Source organism: Lissotriton vulgaris, chromosome 6, assembly GCF_964263255.1.
Source record: "Lissotriton vulgaris chromosome 6, aLisVul1.2, whole genome shotgun sequence".
NCBI lineage: Eukaryota > Metazoa > Chordata > Amphibia > Caudata > Salamandridae > Lissotriton > Lissotriton vulgaris.
In genome coordinates this window covers 604,661,345-604,682,725 of record NC_141694.1, presented here as the reverse complement: position 1 = coordinate 604,682,725, position 21,381 = coordinate 604,661,345, and positions in this window count along the sequence as shown.

The following is a 21,381-nucleotide window of genomic DNA, read 5'->3' as shown; positions in this document are numbered from 1 at the left end:
AGACAGCAGTGATTCAGTCCTTATCTGCAGATAAGTGGCAATTGCTTTAATCAGAAAACTTTTTCCAGTTCCCGCTTCTCCACTTACGTACAGTCGGACAGGCTTAAATGATGTACATGAGCACTCTTTTTTCTCATGACTGAGTCCATGTTCAATCTGTTCTGTGACTTCGTCATATATCTGTTTCTGCTCAACGTTTAGTTGTTTCACCAAATCTTCCAAGTTAGCTACATCCTCTTGAGCTTGTTCCATAGCTCTTTCCACCTCATCCATGGCAGTGGCAGCTTCATTTTGGATAATTGGTCCTCCTAGTGGATCCTGATTCAATGAAGTAGAACTCTGACTGTCTTGAGAACTGTCTCTAGCAATCTCTGCAGTAATTGTGGCTTCTTGTTCTATTTCTTCGTTCAACATTTGCAGATAATTTGGAAAAACAGGACATTCTATGGTATCCTTGGTTGCATTAAAAGAATCTTTGTAACAGAGAAAATCTCCAAGTAGTTCCTCTTCTGTACGCCATGGCTTAAAGAGTTGCAAAAGAGCTAAATAGTAAAATTCCCTTTTGTCTGGAGATTCGCAACTCAATTTTCGATGATTAATCAAATGGCCTTTTCTCTGCTTCACTAGACATCCTTCATACCCAATGACAGTATATTTTCCATTATTGATATCTTCTGTGATGTTCCTCTTATAACTATAGTTTTGCAGAACTTCATACAAGCAAGTGTTCTCAAGATGACTACTTCTATTTGGATAGTATGTATCCAACATGTTTGTCTTCAAAATATCTGTACTGTTTGGTTCTTTCTCCGCCAAATACTCAATTTCTTGTACAGATTTCAAAACTCGGTTTCGTGTTGCAGCAAGACCTAGACTCACCCAAATCATTGTTCTAGATTTGGCATAGAGACATTCATATGCTCCAATTTCTCGATGCGACAACATCTTCAGACTGAAACTGTATAATTTTTTACTTATACTCTTTTCATGTGAAATGTCCTCCCACATTTCCTTCAGTTCTGTCTTTTCTTTTTTTGTGATGTAAGACGTCACATATCGAGCCACAGCAATAGAATTGTCAGCAACGAAATGAATATCCATGTTAGCATTCCACATGGGCAAAATCACTGGGTTGTAGTCGTTAATGTACTTGGACTCTTCGTTTCTTTTTAAATTGTATGTATTTTTTGGTGATTTCCTCATCACAGTATGTCGCAGAGAAGACATCAAATTATTTACTCTTCCTTTAGAAATCACTGGTCGTGGAAACCCGAAACGACATTTTGTGTAGAACTTGTGCTTGTTTCTGAATTTTCGACGACAGTACTTTCCACAACGATGGGATTGAAACCGTAAAACTTGTTGCCTTAAACTGTTTTCTTCAGTAGTTTTCGGAACAGCACATGTTGAATACTCTTCAATGAAACTCATCACTGTGTCATCTGAATCAGTTCCAAATTTGGGTGCATCTTTAATCCATAACAAAATATGTATGTGAGGAGCACCTCTCGCTTGATACTCCTTTCTCCAAAAGAAATCCAAAACCTCTCCTAGGGGAGGATTTTTTTTGTTGGTAATAAAAGACATTATAGCTTCAAATCTATGATTGAAATATCTGCATACATTCACTGGATCTAAAGAACATAGTTCTCCATGTGTTTTGAATTCTATATTTTGTATGTTTCCATTTGCCTCTCGTAGAAATTGAAGTAAGTCGTCTCATGCATACTCAGCACAGCTAAGAGTGAGGAACCATGTAAGAGTTCCTAAGTTTCTTAGCATACATTTCAATTCCCCATGACGATGGAACCAATACTCGTTTGTACCACGCTGACATGCCATGAGATTGATTAGCTGAGATTACAAAATACTGTTTTGCAGATTGACTTTCTCCATAAAGTCCCTCGCCGAAACATTTTGCAGATGTGCTCCACTTTTCAGTATATGGTTCACTGCATAAGAAAGCCCAGACAAGTCACTTTCATACAGTAGATGAAACAAATACGGAATGCATTGACGAAACCTTGGATCTTCAGCATATAATCTTAAAGTCCGGTATTCAGCTGCAGGAATTTGAACTGGTCAATCGTCATATCGTCCACCTCGACCTGTTGGAAATAACTGTGGGAAACAACGAGCTTCCAAACTTTTTTCCCATACACTAATGGGACTTCCTTTTGCTGCTTTCATTTGAAACAAGTCAATTGCATTCCCCATTACTTCTTTGGAATGCAAAGGATGAACAGTATAATGTTCATATATTTCTTCACTTCTAGACACATCAACTTTTTCAATTTGGCTGGCTGAACAATCACTGTCTTCTTCTGTAGCTGTTTCCTCTGCTCCAACACATACATGTTTGCAGTACTCATTGTCTTTGACCAAATACAACGTTGCCTTTTTGACTTTCCTAACATCCACTAAATCTTGCCAGATTTTCTTACTCTTTGTCGGAACCCCATTAACTAGAATAACCAGAGGTTCTTCTTCTACTCTTTCTACACCAATTGTATCAATATTTTTCTTGAAATCTAGAGGCAAATAAACAACCCTTCCCTTTAATCCTGTTTATAAATCTGAAGGAGGCAATTTCCCTATCTTAGGCTCCAAGCGAACAATAGCCTGAAAAGGATGGACACATTGAATCAAAATAGATTCATGAGTATTTAAATCCATCAATTCAGAAGGAATGTCTACCAACTCAAGATCATTATGAACAGCTCTAGCAGGCATTCTGTTTTCATTTAATTTTTTAAAACAATAATTACAAATACGCTGATCAGAACTCAAATCAAATGAATTCTCCACTAACAAATAAGTTACAAAATCCTTCCATTCACTATTATTTTCCATTTCACTTTTTGCATATAAATCAACTAACCTAGTCTGAATCTTATAATGAGTCCGTCGACAACACACACAAGTAAAATTAGGCCTTTCACTTGATTTCACCTTAAACTTGGTAATTTCCTCGTCAAACTTTTCTGTACTTGAAATCTGTACATTGTCTTCCACATTACCTTCTATTACTGTGTCAATTTCTACACTGTCCTCTTTGTCCCCAAAATAATAAAACTCAATTTCTTCACAAATGCTCTTCACATCTAATTCAGATCCATGCAAAAGAGCACTGCTTAACAGTTTAAGCTTAAGTGCTGGACTTTTTGCATAATACAACCTTCTCACTAATTTCCTCACTTTATTATGATGCACTGCTAACATCCTAAAATGATGAAAAACACTCTGACATACTTTTCTAGAAAGACAAGCCAGTGAATGCCCACGCAAACCTGTGCTTTCTCTCACTCTGCAAGGATCTAAGTCTTCCAACATCTTCATTTTCTGTTTTGGACTTTTCTTACTATATGTACGCAAGAAATTACGAAGCAAATCGATTGAATCCTGTTGCACACTACAAATACTACTACACTTCCATGTGTACACTGGACCCTTAGTACATCTCCCTAAAACTTCCTCAGCTAACACCTCTTCTGCTTCTCTAGACACAAGTTTCTCTTTTTCCATCGGACAACCGTCTTCCACCTCATATGCTCGACCACTGGTGTCAACTGCATGCACCAAAACATTCTCCTGGAAGTAACTCTCCTCATTAAAAAATGGTTCAGAACTTGAACTATGCATCCATTCTCCAGAAAAAACTTCACAAAAATTAGTCCGATTAATTATTCTTTTCCATCTACTGTTCGATTTGAAAACATCAATTGCCTTGTTAAGTATCCTAATTCTATTGATTACTAAAATAAAAAAAAATTCAAAAGCCTGATCAACAATCTTATCTACACTTTTCTTTTTCTTGTAAAAAGCAGCTCTCTGTTTACCTTTCTTTACATTTTTTAACAAATTTAAAACTACCCTATTGCGAAACATTCGTCTACGAATGTCCCTAAATTGGTTTTGCCTTCTATTGCTATACATACTGTTCTCTCCTGCTCCAGTAGCAACATTTTTGGGGGGCCTCTCCTTCCTTTTCAAATTTGCTCTCTCCTTCTGTATATTCACATTCCCATTAAAAAACGTTTTGCTCTACATATGTTCCGAAAAAAAGACTTAGTTGTCTTACCAGGAGCTTTTTTTGTGTTTTTTGAAGTACTTGTTGTAGGGGAGTGCTTTAATTCCGTTGCTGTTTTTGATTTTTTCCGTATGGCATCTTTCCTTCTCCTCTGCCTTGAGGGCATATTTCCTTACTTTTGAAATGTTGATTTCAATCTGTGGTAAAGAAAAAAATAACACATTATAGACCACTATTAGCAAACAACAAAGCAATGACAATAAGCAAACGATATAAACACTAGTTTACAACATATCTAAGTTTATATCACAGCAACTATATAACTAGGAGTAAAACAGAGAAAAACAGCTCGAGGGAGTAACACAAAGAGACAGAGAGAGTCAGACAAAGAAACAGGTAGAGGGAGTAAAACATAGAGAAGGAGTAAGACAGAGAGAGTGTATAATATGTTGTAAGACAGAGAAAGGATGTATTAGGGATTGGGAGTAAGTCAAAGAAAGGGAGAAAAAGAATAAGTCAGAAAAAGGGTGTAACGGGGTGTAAAACAGAGAAAGGGTGTAAGAGGATGTAAGACAGAGACAGGTTGTTAGAAGGGAAGAGGATGTAAAAGAGACTAAAACAGAGAGAGCCTGTAAAAGGGAGAGAGATAGAGTAAGTTTGAGAGAGGGTGTAAGAGGAAGTAAATCAGAGAGAGGATATAACAAGAAGTAGGTCAGACAGAGGATGTAACAGGAAGAGAGGAAGAGAATAAAAAAGTCAGAAAGAGGGAGAGAGGGTGTAAAACAGACAAAAGGTGTAATAGTGAGTAAGACAGGGAGAGAATGTTACAAAGAGAAATGTTGTAAGACGGAGTAAATCAGGAAGAGGATGTAAGAGAGAGTATGATTTAGAAATTGCTGTAACAAAGAGAGAGAGGAAATAAATCAGAGACAGGGTGTAAGAGAAAGTAAGTCAAAGAGAGAGTGCAAGAGAGTGTAACACAGAGTCAGGATGTAAGAAGGAATAAGTCAGAGAGAGGGTGTTAGAAGGGGACAGGTGGAAAAATAATAATAATGCTTGGTAAAGAAATGTTGATGCATAAGGGAATTGTATTGTGAAAATAAGTGAGGTTTCAGTAGTGTAATAAAATGCTTGTACATATGACCTGTGCTCTGTTTTTTTAATGTTCTAAAAAAAAGATTTCTGGCACATGAATTGGTTTTACATTATTGACAAGTATTAGATAGTATCTGCATGATTAAAAAAATATATTAGCACATTTCACAATCATGTCACCTGTGTTTCTTCAGATTAGTGAACAGATTGTGCAGATGAGGTGAGGCCTGTCCAGGGGTGCAGAGGAGGTGAGGCCTGTGTCCAATAGTGCAATGGACAGGACTCACCTCCTCTGACCCTTGGGCAAGTCTCACCTCCTCTGTGCCCCCTGGACAGGCCTCAATGTATTGGGTATAATTGATGGAAACAGGGTGCAGATGAGGTGAGGCCTGACCAGGAGTGCAGATCAGGTGATGCCTGTCCAGGGGAACAGAGGAGGTGAGGCCTGTGCCCAAGAGTGCAGTGGACAGGACTTCATAAAGCCTCTCCCCCACTACACTCTTGGACACAGGCCTCACATCCTCTGCACCTTTCACAATCATGAAAGCCATTTGGGCTTTCCTCACCTCCTCTGCACCTTTCGCAATCATGTCAGGTGTATTTCCTTAGATTAGGAATCAGATTGTTTTTTTATTGTTGCTTTCTGTTATGTTTTTTGTTAATGCTTGATAAAAAATGTTTGCTGCATAGAGGAATTGTATTTTGTAAAAAACTGAGGTTTCAGTAGTGAAATGGAATGCTTGTACATATGACCTGTGCTCAGTTTTTCTTAATGTTAATTTTAAAACGATTAAGGGGCAAATGAATGGCATTAGCATTTTTCAGAAGGATTAGAAAGTGTCTGCATGATTAAATAAATATATTTGTAATTGTCCCAAACTTGTCAGCTGTGTTTCCTAAGATTAGGAAGCACATTAAGCTTTTTTATTCTTCCTTTGTGTCATATTTCTTGATAATACTTGGTAAAGAAATGTTAGTGCATAGAGGAATTGTATTTTGTAAAATAAGTGAGGTTTCAGTAGTGTAATGAAATGCTTGTACATATGACCTGTGCTCTGTTTTTTAAATGTTATGTAAAAATTGATTTAGAGCACATGAATTGGTTTTACATTATTCACAAGGTTTAGATAGTGTCTACATGATTGCACGTTTCACCTGTGTTTCCTCAGATTAGGAAGCAGATTGTGCAGATGAGGTGAGGCGTATCCAGGGGTGCAGAAGAGGTGAGGCCTGTCCAGTGGTCAGAGGAGATCAGTCCTGTTCAAGGTTGTAGAAGAGGTGATGCCTCTGATCAAGAGTGTAGTGGGGGAGAGGCTTGTCCAAGGATGTAGATGAGTTGAGGCATGTTCAGAAGCGTAGAGGAGGTGAGTCCTGTCCAGGGGAGCAGAGGTGGTGAGGCCTGTGTCTAAGAGTGCAGTGGACTGGACTTCATAAAGCCTCTCCCCCGCTGCACTCTTAGCACAGGCCTCACCTCCTCTGCACCCCTGTACAAGCCTCACCTCATCTGCAACCCTGAACAGGCCTCACCTCATCTGCACCCCTGGACAGGCCTCACCTCATCTACACCCCTGGACAGGCCTCACCTCATCTGCACAATCTACTTCCTAATCTGACGAAACACAGGTGACATCATTTTGAAAGATTCAAATATATTTATTTAATCATACAGACACTATTTATTCCTTCTCAAAAATGTAAAAGCCATCCATTTTTCTCCAAAATCGTTTTTCGCATCACATTTAAGAAACACAGCGCCGGTCCTATGTACAAGCATTCCCTTTCGCTACTGAAACCTCACTATTTCACAAAATACAATTCCTCTATCTTGCATATGTTCATATCATGCATTATCAAAAAACATGACACAAACCAACAAGAAAGAAGCTCAATCTGCTTCCTAATCCGAGGTAACGCAGGTGACATCATTGTGAAAGGTTCAAATATATTTATTTATTGAGGCAGCCACTATTTATTCCTTCTCAAAAATATAAAAGCCATTCATTTACCCCAAAATCGTTTTCTAAATAACATTTTAGAAACACAGCACATGTCCTATGTACAAGCATTCCATGTCACTACTGAAACTTCTCAATTTTACATAATACAATTCCTCTATGCAGCAAAATCTTTTTACCAAGCATTATCAAAAAACATGACACACACCAACAAGAAAGAAGCTCAATCTGCTTCCTAATCTGAGGTAACGCAGATGAAATCATTGTGAAAGGTTCAAATATATTTATTGAATGAGGCAGACACTATGTATTCCTTCTCAAAATAAAAAAGCCACTCATTTACCCCAAAATCGTTTTTTTAATAACATTTTAGAAACACAGCACAGGTCCTATGTACAAGCATTCCATGTCACTACTGAAACTTCTCAATTTTACTTAATACAATTCCTCTATGCAGCAAAATCTTTTTACCAAGCATTATCGAAAAACATGACACAAACCAACAAGAAAGAAGCTCAATCTGTTCCTAATCTGAGGTAACGCAGATGAAATCATTGTGAAAGGTTCAAATATATTTATTTAATCAGGCAGACACTATGTATTGCTTCTCAAAAATATAAAATCCATCCATTTACCCCAAAATCGTTTTTTTAATAACATTTTAGAAACACAGCACAGGTCCTATGTACCAGCATTCCATGTCACTACTGAAACTTCTCAATTTTACATAATACAATTCCTCTATGCAGCAAAATCTTTTTACCAAGCATTATCAAAAAACATGACACAAACCAACAAGAAAGAAGCTTAATCTGCTTCCTAATCTGAGGTAACGCAGGTAAAATCATAGTGAAAGGTTCAAATATATTTATTTAATGAGGCAGACACTATGTGTTCCTTCTCAAAAATATAAAAGCCATTCTTTTACCCCAACATCGTTTTTTAAATAACATTTTAGAAACACAGCACAGGTCCTATGTACAAGCATTCCATGTCACTAATGAAACTTCTCAATTTTACATAATACAATTCCTCTATGCAGCAAAATATTTTTACCAAGCATTATCAAAAAACATGACACAAAGCAACATTAAAAAACCACAATCTGCTTCCAAATCTTCTCCATAGAGCATACAAGTCTCTATCTAAATTAAATGAATCATTACTCACCTTTACAAATGCTTTGGGAGATTGAGAACAGTGTCAGACACACACACCAATTTTTCTTTAGCAGAGCAAAAGGTATGCACTCCAGACACTGCAACCAAGACCGGCACAGAAAACCTCTAATTCTACACACATATGCCTCATTTCAACCAATTAAAACTCTTCCCTCACTATTTTCAAACCAACACCCTTCCCCCCTCAGCCTTTTCTACCTGTTACCATAGCAACTCCCTCCTCACTGAACTCTCAGGCTCAAAAGTTTATTCTACAATGTTGAAAATTAACTCAGCAAGAATGTTTGACCTCTCAATACACCAGCTTATCCAGTGCAATGCTTCTTTAAATGACTTTTTCTTAACCATTCAAATTGCTTCTTTCATACAACGCAACCATGCACCTTAACTTTCAGTTTTCAACTATCTGAATCCACCAATCATTGCTTGTGTTTCAAGAGCAGTGAAACTCCACAGTTATTTTTTTGTAAACTCCTACTGTTCCAACTGCCATTTCATTCCTACACTTCATCTGACTGCACCAGAACTTTCTCTCACCATGTATTCTGTATGAATTATTGGACATAGCTACATCCACTGGGCTCAAAGGTATGCAGCTATCAGAAATGTTCACAACCTTGATTTACCAAATGTGGACATCAAGTGGATTGGCCAGAGAGGATTGAGATGTCACCAATTGATACCATTGGTGAAAACCTTTTTGCATCTGCCACACCCTGACCTCTTAATTGTGCACTGTGGTGGAAATGACTTGGGTACTTTGACTGGGGTAGGTCTGGAAATGCTTTTAAAGGACACCTTTGGTCAATTGATGGCACTTTTTCCACAAACTGCCTTGGTATATTCCAATATATGTCAAAGACAGAAATGGAAGTCGTCCAACCAATTTTGTTCACAATTTGAGAAAGCACGGAAACATGTGAATAAATCTGTTTATGCTTACATGAGAAACTATGGAATGGGTTCAATATACAACAATAACTTGCGTTACAACATGCAAGATATCTACAGAGGAGATGGTGTGCACTTCTCAGATGAGGGGAATAGAATATTCCTCCTAAACTTAAAACTGTGCATTGGAACCTACTTGTAGGTACCTAAATCAGCCACAGAACCCAAAAGCTCTTTTCAGGGCTACCCTACCTCTGATCACTCAAAATGATTATCTTACTCTAACTTTTTTCACTATTTTTCACCAAAGTACGCTCCCCGGTACGCTCCCTGGTGCGAGTACCGGGCTCTCCCCCGCAATTTAAAAAAAAAATCTTTTTTTTTGGATATATGTACCTCCTAGACTCCCCTCAGAAAACCTAGAGGGTCAGGGGGTGTCTACCGTGCCCCCATTTACCCATTCCCAATGTTGTTTGTCCTCCATCTTGTGTCTCAATTCTACCGAAACACAAAATGGCGGACTCCCGTTGCGCTCCCGGTGCGCGTACCGGAGCGCGCACTGGTAAGCGCTCCCAAAAAAGGTGGGAAGTTAATTTACATAAAAACCACTGGAGACACTTTCACCAAATATAGAATAGGCCCTACTACATACCAGTCCCTACCATTTTTCCAAATTTGGCGGAATTCCATGGAGCCATTTAGGCTGTATCCCTGTCTAAATATCCTGAGGTAAATTACATGACAACAACACATATGAAAGTGTTAGAATTTACAACCAATTAAAATGTTACTTTAATTTTTTACTTTTATGTGCTGACATTTGATTGGTTATGTACATTAATATATTTGAAAAATGAGACAGAAACACAGCCATTTTGACTAGTACTACCTGAGGTACATTTGGAAAGAATTTTCACTGAAAACTTCAACTGCTTTGACAAAGGTAAGTTGTTAATTTGGAAGGGGAACTATATTGTGCACTTTAAGTTAATTTGGGAAAACGTTTTCTGATAGTTATATACTGTCCCTCTGTAATAGTTGTAGATTGAGATAGGCTTCTCTGTTATAGTTATGGATTGAGTTAGGCTTCTCTGGTAAAATTATGAATTTACTTAGGCTTCATCACATGCACTTTTTAATAGTTCTACTTCCTGCCTGAAACCATACACTGCCCAAAAATTACTTCACTGTTAACAACTCAGAAGTACCTGTCTGAACTTAAACCCAACAGTACCGTAACTCTACTGATATAGTTATTTTTTATGCAATTTACAGAAAGAAAATGGAAGGAAAAGAACAATCCAATATTATTTCTTTCGAAGTAAAGGTTGAGAACAATCCAGAAGAAAAAAAAGATAACTTGGATTTCATGGATGACTCTCTGGACCAACAATTAATTGACTGTTTGGAAAAAATGTAATCATGCAATGAAAATTATGAAGAAATTCCAGACAATCTAATGTTGGAAGTTTTATTACATTTTGAAAAATCAGAAGAATAAATGTATATTTAATAATCATAAATTGTTTGAGACATTATTCATTTTTATATGTAAATCATGAAGTAGTACCAAAATGATTATAATATAAAGTGAGACTTATAGTATACTGTGCAACTTTTTTGTGTTACAAAATAAGTTTGCTCATAGTTACTTCCTATCTCCCACTATATTATCTCCAATGTGTATTTTAACATCTCTTTTTCATCATAAGGGAGCAGGATAGACTACCCATGATCCCCTAGGCCTTCTCAGGGAGTGCTTAAAGGATCTGTTTCTGCTTTCCTGACAGACTATGGTATGGATTCCATATACCACAATAACTTCTGTAACAACATGCAAGATATCTACAGGGGAGACGGTGTACATTAAATTTAAGACTCTGCATTGGTACCTACATGTTGGTACTTAAATAAAAAATAAAAAACAACAAAAAGAACAATTTTTTTAAAAAGGCTACATTTTTAAAAACTCTGTCATTCTTTTTTCCCTATGGTATGATCCCCGGTACGCTCCCCGGTGCGCGTACCGGGCGCCTCCCCCCGCGCAAATCGGAAAAAAACATTTATTTTTTTTGCCCCGCGGGGCCCTTTTATGGCCCCCACATCAAACCTAGGGGGTCAGGGGGGGTCTACTCTGCCCCCTTTTGGTCATTTTCCCCTTTGTTTTTTCCACCTCTTGTGTCTCGATCCTACTGAGACTCAAGATGGCGGCCGCTCCGGACTGTTTGGAATGTTGACAGACACCCGAGAGCCAATAAGCTTTCCGCTCGCGAACTCGCTTAGCGCGCTGATGCGCGCCCCGGTGCGCGTACCGGGGCGCGCTTATAGATATATATATTTTTTTGAACCTAAATTACTCAAAATCCACTGGAGCACATATCTTGAGACATAGCAAAGGCACATCGGGCTACCAGTCCCTACAATTTTGTCTAGTTTGGTGGAAATCCATTCAGCCGTTCGGGCTAAAAATGAGTTTGACCGCCCTATGGAAATTAACATGGGGAAAATACGTTTTGGAACCCCCTTTTATCTCGGCCCCCGCTTGATGAATCCCCCCCAAACTTTCAGGGAAGGAGCGGAGCGCCGCCAGGCAAATTTGAGGAAATTTTCAGGCAGATTCATCAACCGGCGCCAAAGTTATTCCCAATAGAATGTTGCGAATTCCCTATACAAAATAATCCTAACTATAACTACCTACTGGCGACCGCCAGTAGGTAAGATATATATATATATATATATATATATATATATATATATATATATATATATATATATATATATATATATATATATATATATATATATATATATATATATATATATAAATTCACTGAACAAACCATAGTTTTCACACATGTTATAGTTAGCTGGGCATTTCACTCATACAAACCCATTGAAATTCCCCCGTTATAGTTAATTCGGCTAACTATAACTCGCGCACCCCCAATGCACTGCTGATGACGTCACATATTGCATCACTCATGACATGGTCAGTGAAATCACTCATGACATCACTGATGAAATTTCAAATGACATCACTGATGACATCACTGATGACATCATCCAGTATCCATCACCCATATATATATATCTAAAGGTTGATGGAAGAATAAATGGATAAATAAGTGTCTAAATGGATGTTTTTTTGTAAAATTGATTGTATAACTGACTTATTAAGTATATCTTAGTGAATACATGCATTAGCATGTAATGTTTTAATATGTATATATCTGTATCAGTGTCTCACTTTGTGTATAAGTGGCTGCATGGGTTGGTGAGTAGCTACATGAGTGTCTATATGGGTTATTAGTTTGTTTTTTGAGTATCAGAATGAGTGTATTGTTTGGTGGGTGTATTACTTAGCGCACAGATGCATGAATGACTCACTCACTGTTTGTATGTGTTTTGAAGACAGAATGTGTGCAGGACTGTATAGGTGGATGAGTGTGTGTATGGGTGTGTTAGTGAGTGAATGACTGTCTCAATAGTATCTTTATGAGTAACTACATATCTTTTAAACTAGTATATGTGAGTATTGATATATATAAGTGAGAATATGTGAGAGTGAGAGATTGGAAGAGTTCCTGTATAAATAATTATGTGTTTCTATAAGTGATTGTTTAAGAGAGTATGTGTATGTATCTGTAGAAGTAAGTGTAGTGGTGTGTGTATAGCTGTATTTGTAAGTAAATGGATGTGTGATAGTTTATTTGCATGTGTGAATATGTGTGTGAGTAACTCTATGGGTGAGTATCGGTGTGTAACAGGATGTATAGGTGTATGAGTACATATGATGAGTGAGTACATGTATGAGTGACTATATAGAACTGTTTGTGAATGAGTGGATGTGTATGTACATGTTGGAATTACCTAATAGGTTGTTGTAACTGGTATTGGTATCTCCATTTAAAAAAAATGTAGTTTCTATTTTTGAATGTGTGTATCAAAGGTTATATTAGGGTGAGAGGAGGTCTGCCACTCTTTCACAAGGATGATGTCATCAGTGATGTCATTTGAGATGTCATCAGTGATATCATTAGTGATGTCACTGACCATGTTATGAGTGATGTAATATGTGACGTCATCAGCAGTGCATTGCGGGCGCGCAAGTTATAGTTAGCTGAACTAACTATAACGGTGGAATTTCAATGGTTTTGTATGAGTGGAATGTCCAGCTAACTATAACATGTGTAAAACCTATGTTTTTTCAGTGAATTTCCAGAGTTTTTTAAATGCTAATTCTTAACTAAACGTGCCTGAAACCTATGTTTTTTTCAGTGAATTTCAAAGGTTTTTTAAATGCTAATTCCTAACTATAACGTGGCTGAAACCTATGGTTTTTTCAGTGAATTTCAAAGGTTTCGTAAATGATAATTTTTAAATGTATTAATTGTTATATTTTTATACTAATCTACTACATTGTTATAAAGTATTTATTTTTAGATATTTTATTTTTTTAATTACATTACATAATTTTTATATCAATTGAAGAAAAAATATTTTTAAAAATATTGAAATTGTATTTATGTTTTTATTTAATATTTTTTTAATTTATATATATTTTATATAGCAGGCAATGATATCCTTTGGAAGGAAATCCAAGTTACTGTAACTACGATTAGAATTATATACAGCAATGCCCTCGGACACAACAATCAAGGTGTAAAAACAGTAGTTATGTAATAGACAACATTCTATGCATAGAGCCACTCATTCAGACAGTTGTAATTCAGTTCCGTTTCTTGGAAGATGGATAAAAGTTTATTAGTTCCACAACCAGCCGACACGTGTTTCGTCGCGTGGGAAACAAATCACTGCGACTCCTCAGGGCTTAAGACTGAACCTACATTCGTGTAGGTGTGGTGGTAATTCTACAGAATTAAATCACGTATAAGTATATTGGTCCAACCCTTCTTAGTCGAGTACGTATGTCTTTAAGGAGCGGAGAAGAATAACTGTTAGAAGCGTCTTTGGAGGTTCCAGGAGTGGTGGCACCCTCCGTCAATCAGAGTGGTAACTGAAGCAGGGTTATCTCAATCGTCACATGTTAGAATTCTCACGAATATGCAATCATGAGCACACATAATCAAAGTGCTGCAAGCATCGGACGTGCTTAATAAGTGTGCACAAGGTCCGTACTTGGAAAACAGCGACCGGGAACCATAGGAGGAGGGACACTACGTTTGTGATACTTCCGGATTCGAGGTGCACCCACACGAACCGGTATGTGCACGTGGATCCCCTCCCGGTAGAAGCTTAATGTGCACACTTATTATGCACGTCCGATGCTTGCAGCAATTTGATTCCGTAGAATTATCACCACACCTACACGAATGTAGGTTCAGTCTTAAGCCCTGAGGAGTCGCAGTGATTTGTTTCCCACGCGACGAAACACGTGTCGGCTGGTTGTGGAACTAATAAACTGCTACACTGAAAACTGAGAAGTTTGGTATCAAACTTCTCCGTACATTAAACTCACACTGATGCCAGTGTGGGATTTAATTAAAAATGCACAGAGAGGGCATCTCAGAGATGCTCCCTGAAAGCTTACCCACCACTAGTGTCCAGGCTGAGTGGCTGCTATCAGCTGCCACCACCAGACATGTTTCTGGACCCCTGGGTTGAGAGTCAGTTGCTCTCTGGGGCCTGAAACAATGCACAACCTGGGACGAGGTGCGATGTCTCCTCGCCCAGGATGGGTAGGGGTCACGAAGGGGAAGCTTCAAATGCATGCAGCCTTTGTGAGCCTCCCCAGACCATTTGCTGCTTTCAGCAACTGGTCCCCACTGGTTCTACCCCCCACTTTGGGAGAGAGCGCTGGCGAGAAAAACAAGTGAGGGAAAGAGGTGTGCCCACCTCTGCCAACTCCACCCCTCAGGTGAGGGAGGCGAGATGAAGCACAACTCTGAGTCCCAACCATCTTGAGGATGGGGAGACCCAACTAACCAGGGATAGGCTCCTGCCCTCTCCCAGTAGAGGGTGGTACAATAGGGGGTGTACCCACCCCAGGGAAGGGGCCAATTGGTCCTGCCCTTTACCTACCTGTAACACCCCTAAATCTAGTATTTAGGGAACACTCTGAACCTTGTTTCCTCACATCCAGCCTGACAACAAGAAGAAAAGAAGAAGAAGGACCGAACTGCTGTGCAGCCAGCTAACAAGAGGAAGACGCCCACTGCCTTGGCCCCAGCCCTACCGGCCTGTCTCCCTTCGAACCTGCTCCTGCGAAATCCCAGTATGTCCTGCAGCCAGCAAAGTCAAAAACCCCAGAGGACCTGTCTGCCTTCACTTCCAAAGACTTCTTCTCCCGTGAACATAGGATTTGTTTAGCAGCAACATGTGGCAGCAGCGGGAGACTGCAAATCCAGCTCACTCTGCACCCGCTGAACCCGGCTCGACTCGAGTAGGAAAACACCACGAGGAGGTCAACCCGGCAGTTCTGACCCGAGATCCGGTGACCCCTGACCTCCCTCAAGCCTCCAGCCAATGCCTGCAGCCTAAATCCAGAAGACCCCCCCTAACCGCGACCTGGAGCTGGTAAGAAGGTCAGACCCCAAAAGGCACCCTGGCACCCGACGCTCCACTGCCTTGTGTGCCCAAACCAACAGTGCCTAACCAACCCTTAACTTCCCAACTTACCTCTCTAAGTGGTGGTCGCACCCAGAAGTCTTCGTCTCCCTGCCTGCAGTGCTTTTGCAAACTGGAGGTTCTCCATTGAAAACAACAGGGCACCCAACCTCAGAACAACACACAGCCATGTGGCTTGCTTGCCAGCAGCTACCAACCAGAGGCCCCCTATCCTCCATAGGATAAAATTGAGCCTCAACATTCTGCATCCGGCCGCCCTAGTGCCGCTGAGGTTGAAACAAAAGCGCATCACTGACCTTAACTCCCACAGACGATTACTTACCTGTGAACCGATAACCTGTTTTTCCTCCATAGGATAACATTGACAATTTTCTGCCCAAAAATTTCTAAGTGTGAAGTTTTGAAATCTAAAAATACTCTTTAAAAATCGCACAAATAACCAAAACTTATTTACTCACCTGTTTACAGGAAATGTCCTAGTGCTGAGTCCAGGCATCTAGCACTGAGTCAGAAAAGTAACTTACCTGCAATTTACTAAAAAAGCATATTCATTTCAATGCACTGTTTCTCTTCCAAAAAAACGACTGTGTGGAGTTTTGAAATGTAAAGATATTCTTTAAAAATAATACGAAGGGGGGCGTGGCCAAGATGGCGGCGTAGGCGGACGCGTCTCCCGGAGCTCCCGCCGTCGGCCCTCGAAAGCGCGGGCCCCTGTTTCGTGGAGCCCCTTCTTTGCGTGCCCCCTTGGCCTGCTGGTCGCCCCCGACTCGGGGGGACCCTGCTGGAAGAAGTCCGGCCCCTGGAGGCGACTTGAGCCGGGAGTTGCAGACCGGCGCGCGGCGTGCCCGAGAGCCGCGGCCAGCGTGGGAGGAGGAGCAATCAGGCAGCGGCGGAGAAGTCGCACTGGAGACCGGGGATCGGGCCTATCCCAGGCCGCAATGGTAAGCCTCAGGCGGGCCCGGCCCGCGCTCTCACCTGTGCGAGGCGCTGGGGACCCCACAGCCCTAACGCTTCTGCGGGCCCGCCGTTAGTGCAGCGCAGCAGAACTGTGCAGGAGCCCGTGCCATACACCAGGCGAGTGGAGGGGGTGGAACGCGCCGCACCTGGAGGCCCCGTGGGGATTGCAGCGTGGTGAGCCCGGAGCCTGTGCGTGGACTCTGCCGGCCCCGTGCGGATTGCAGCGTGGTGAGCAGCATGGTGAGCCCAGAGCCTGTACGTGGACTCTGCCGGGTTGGGGGCCCCCTCCCAGTGACTTTCAGACCGTCGCCCATATTCAGAGGGCCCCTCTAGGGCCCAGGTGCATTGGACAGGCACGACCTAGGGAACAGGCAGCGTGGGGCAGAGGGCGCGAGATTCCTCATTCGCACCTGAGGACTCACTGTGCAACGGCTAGCACGGAGGGGCCCAGTGAGTGCTCGGGGGGGCAGGAGGAGAGCCTCGCCCAGATGGATTTCAGGGCCCCTCTACACTGACAGTCATTTCAGGCCAAACCCGGGCTGATTAGCGGCGTACACTGGAGTGGCCCTCCGGCGTAGGGACATATCAGGGCGCCATTTTGCGGTGCAGGGTGGAAGGCCCTTGACACGTGGGCCGGCAGCCGGCAGTGCACCTCTACACTCTACGGCTGGGTCTGGGACTTAGTTTGGACGCGGGCGCGCCTTCACCAGCCGAACGGACGCCATGGCGCAAAGTTCAAAAATCCGCAAAGACCGGACGGTGAAAGACCTATTCACGAAAACTCAATCGCCCACTGCAGCTAAAGAGGTTTTGGCTACCAGCATGAAACAGGGAGGGGAGGGGGCAGAACCTATCACGAAGGCCTTCCTCGAGTCCCTCTTCACGACACTCCGAGAGGACATCCACACTCTTAAGAAGGAATTCGCAGAAGAGATACTTGCTGTGAGGCGAGATTTGGACGGCGTGGGGGAGCGAGTGGCGGACGTTGAGACGAAGCAGGATGCCCGGGACGTTGAGACGGAGGCACTCCAGCAGGAAATCATACTCCTCCACGACCAGCAGGTAGACCTGCAATCACACCTGGAGGATCTTGAAAATCGCTCCAGGAGACACAACGTGCGCATTCGGGGGGTGGCGCACTCGGAGGTGGACAAAGACCTCTTCAAATTCACCATGGAGCTCTTCAACCATATCCTAGAACGGCCGGAGGATGCCGCCCTTCCGATTGACAGGGCGCATAGGGTCGGACCGCAGCGTTCTGGATCATCCTTTCCCGCAGACATCTTGGTCTGTGTGCAAAACTTTCGCACTAAGGAAGACATTCTCCAAAAAGCGAGACTGAAGCAACCTGTCCCATTTCAAGGACACTCCCCGACGCTGTACCAGGACCTCTCGGCGCTTACACTCCAGAAGAGCCGCTGCTTCAAGCCTGTGACATCCTATCTTCAGCAGCAGGCTATACCATACAGCTGGGGGCATCCTTTCCGGATTATCTTTAAACTGGACAATAAGCTTCACCAATTCCGCTCCCTTAGGGACGCTTGTCAACTGCTGGGTATCAACGTACCGCCAGAAGGGGAGGAACAGCCGACCTCGCAGACCGGGAAGGGGGAATCTTCGTCGCAATGGCGCCAGCAGCGGAATCGGAGGCGTGTCAAAAGACCACCATAGACAGAGATCGAGAGTGGCCGTCGGGCAGCGGTGGAGGCGGTGTCTGCTGAGCTATCACAACAGCCGGGAGGCTGAAACTTCTCCTGTTGGCAATTCTAGGGGTCACCTACGCCCTTGTGAGGGTCGACGGGGGGGCATGGGGGAGGGGTCGGGCCCTTTTTCCCTGAGACGCAGTTTGACCGGTCATCTGCGCGAGATGAAGGACAATGATGGACCTTTTGACTTTTTCCTTTTTTGGTTACTGGTTTTGGGATGTTGGCAGGGGAAGGGACAGGGTGGGATGTGGGGTGGCGGGAGATGGTGGGGAGGCACATGTTGGGGCGTGCATCTTTCTTATGTCTTGTTCTGTGGGAGGGGTTGGGTGGGGTTCCAGGTTCCAGGTCCTAGGGGGTTCGTCACGACTCATGGGCACGAGACTTTATTACCAGGCGCGGACCCGAATCAATGCTGGGGGGGTTCATTGCAGGGACGTGGACATGACCCCAAGGGTAGACAGTTGGAACACGGGGCAGGAGGGATGGAGTCAGATCTATGGCCCACACTGAGGTGCGCATTCCACTCTACTTCTAGATCTTATTCTTCTTTTTCCAATGCACACCACACATACGCCAGACTGGACTATTTTCTGGCATCCACTTCCCTCCAGGCTCTGACGTCCACTACGGACATAGGGGTTGCTACTCTTTCTGATCACGCCCCCATCTCAGTGACCTTTCTTTTTCCTCCGGCGCAGCGCCTCTCCAGATGCTGGCGACTCAGAGACACACTTGTGCAGCGCAAGGGAACGCCCGAGAAATTTGCACGCGTGATCGAGGAGTATCTACTGCACAACACCACTTCCAACACTTCCCCGACGACTCATTGGGCGGCCCTGAAGGCGGTACTTAGACGGGAATTTATTGCATTATCCTCGGCTGAAAATAAGGCGCGAGCAGAGAAAATGGATGAGCTAACGCAGAAGGTCGGGGAGTTGGAGGGAATGCACCAGAGGACATGCGCGCCTAGGATCTGGCGACAGCTGACTCTAGCGCGGAAACAGTTAAGCGCGCTAGACCAAGACATGGCAGAATTTGCGGCATTGAGAACGCGTCACATGCACTACACTGGGGGGGACAGATGCGGACGTTTACTGGGGCGCGCGCTTAGAGAAAAGAGGCAACAACACTTAGTAAAGGGCGTTAGGACATCCTTGGGACATCTTGCTACGGAAGACCGGGAGATCGCAGCTGCCTTTGGCGATTTCTACTCATCCCTTTATACGGGAGAGACACTGGACCACGCCACGAGCGTATTGTTCCTAGACTCCGTCCAGCTACCGGTCCTCACATCGGACCAGGCGGCGGCCCTAGAGAGTGCAATCAGACCCGAGGAGGTCCTCTCGGCCATCTCCAGGCTTAAGCTGGGAAAGGCCCCAGGGCCGGACGGTTTCACTGCCATTTTTTATAAGACCTTTTGTACTCAGGTGGCGCCGCTCTTGACCACCCTCTTTAATTCCTTTTCAGAACCGGGAGTAATCAAGGAAGATCTCCTGGACGCCACCATATCTGTAATTCCCAAGCTGGGTAAGGACCCGTCAAGTTGTGCAGCCTATCGGCCCCTCTCGCTGCTCAATATTGATTTGAAGCTGTACACGGGCATACTGGCCACACGTCTGGCTCCACTGATGCCGAAACTGATAGTTCCGGACCAGGCTGGGTTCATCTCAGAGCGGAAAACGGTGAACAACACAAAGAGGGCACTCCACCTTATCGAGAAGGCCACGCGCACGGAGAGGGAATACATGCTGCTTGCTATTGACGCGGAAAAGGCGTTTGATCATGTCCATTGGCCTTATCTAGAACAGGTTCTGGTGAAGGTGGGTTGGGGGACCGATTCCGCACTTGGGTCCTGAACTGTTACTCACAGCCCTCAGCGACGGTCCGCGTCAATGGATGCTCCTCACCCCGCTTCCTCATAGAGCGAGGCACGAGACAGGGGTGTCCACTGTTGCCTCTATTATTCGCCTTGTACATGGAACCCTTAGCTCAGGCGATACGCCTCACACCCGAGATTCATGGGATCAAAATGGGCGCCTTCGAACATACCATCAGCCTTTATGCGGATGATGTACTACTTTCATAGTCTTCCCCCCGAATCTCGCTCCCGGCCTGCATGACCATTCTGGAGGACTTCGCAAAAGTAGCGGGCTCTAAGATAAATCTCAGCAAGTCAGTGGTGCTCGACCTCTCCTTGGAGGAGTCCACGAGGGCACATTTGCAGGGGCTCTTTCTGATTCTATGGGCATCAGAAGCCATCCCGTATCTGGGTATCCAACTGGCAACCACCTTGCAGGCCACAGTTTGCCTCAATTACACGAGGCTGCGGCAAACCATCAGGTCCGAACTGGGCAGGTGGAAGCACCTTCCGCTGTCCTGGTTGGGCAGGGTAGCGGCGATAAAAATGACCATCTTGCCACAGATCCTCTATGTGTTCCGGGCCATCCCCATGCGGCCTCCGGATGGGTGGATCCGCCAGACCCAGTCTGAACTGGCGCAATTCATCTGGAATGGGCGCCGCCCGCGGATGAAACTTCGCCTGGCGATGCTGCCTCCTGAGAATGGGGGTTTGGGCCTCCCCGAACTGTTACTGTACTACCAAGCTGCACAGTTACGAACGCTGGTAGAGTGGAGTAAATGGGAGTCGGAAAAACATTGGCTCTTCCAGGACCAGGCAGTAGCGGGCCGCACGTTGCAGGAGATTCCCTTTATGCAGCAGAGGCATCGCCCTCTCAATCTCTACGCCTCGTTCATAACGAGGACCCCTCTAGAGGTGTGGGACCGGGTAAATGTGGCACACGAACCGACATCCTTCCCCTCCCCACTAACACCCTTGCTCAATAACCCTGACTTTGGCCCTGGCAAGGACACAACAGCATTCGCGAGGTGGGCTCCGGCGGGATGCAGAGTGCTTGCACATATGTATGCAGCAGAAGGAGTCTTTCCCTTTGATGCCTTCCGCCGAGAATATGATATGC